Below are 926 nucleotides of genomic sequence, written 5' to 3' on the forward strand. Positions count from 1 at the left end.
ATTTAATGCAATCATCAGTCTTTTAGAAGTTGTCTGGCATATAATTAGGCTGATCTTGCATTTTCTTCTTAATTCTTCATAAATCATAGAAACAATGTATTCAGGCCAGCTAGGTGGCTCAGTGGATAGAACACCAGCCCTGAAGTCAGGAGGACCTGAGTTTAAATCTGGTCTCAGACACTTTTAATATTTCCTGCCTGTGTGACCCTGGGCAAGTCACTTAACCCTTATTGCCTCAGCAAAAGAAAGAAAGAAGGAAGGAAGGAAGGAAAGGAAGAAAACAATTTAAAGAACTTCAAGAGGTTTAGTTGGTTCAAGCAAATCTAAATCCAACCAGGATAAATGGTTTTCTATCCATTTCCTTTAGTTCTTTGGAAATATTCGTGATTTCTCAAATAATTCTTAAGTACTGAAATTATTAAATATTTTTTCCTATTTAAATAGGCACTATATTTGCCAAGCCTGTTATCCCTTTTTTTTTTTTTTTTTTTTTTACAAAATCTGTTTTTGACTTGATTGTATTTTATGCAAAAATTACTACATAATATAATCGAGAACTCCTACCGTTTTTTCATTTTGGGCATACATTTCTCTGCTTTTTCAAGCATAGCTCAGCCTCTTTATGACCAGACTGATTTTAAAGATTGTGTAGTTGAACACATACATGTCTTTTGACCCAAATGCTGTTACACTGTCTTTTTCTATTAAAATGATTTAGTTTTTATGCAGTATTTTCTGGTGACAAAATTCTTCGAAATAATTTTCAGCTGTTCAAGAACACCTGTCAGGTGAAGGAACATTTTTCTTTGTTTTTACAGTATTAACAGGGTCATGTAGTCAATACAGAACTTGGATTAGAATTGATAGCCTTAAAATGATTAAATAAGTGGGGGAAGGAAGATAATAGGTTATGGAGAAGAAGGTTA

The 926-nt window shown here is 33.0% G+C and overlaps 1 protein-coding gene across 1 annotated transcript in view; it reads left to right on the forward strand.

Moving 5' to 3' along the window:
- The window catches only part of EIF3H (eukaryotic translation initiation factor 3 subunit H), a 109908-nt gene that overhangs the window by 106917 nt on the left and 2065 nt on the right, over positions 1-926 (forward strand). The window lies entirely within an intron of this gene.

This window comes from Sminthopsis crassicaudata, chromosome 1 (assembly GCF_048593235.1).
Source record: "Sminthopsis crassicaudata isolate SCR6 chromosome 1, ASM4859323v1, whole genome shotgun sequence".
In the NCBI taxonomy this organism is placed as follows: Eukaryota; Metazoa; Chordata; class Mammalia; order Dasyuromorphia; family Dasyuridae; genus Sminthopsis; species Sminthopsis crassicaudata.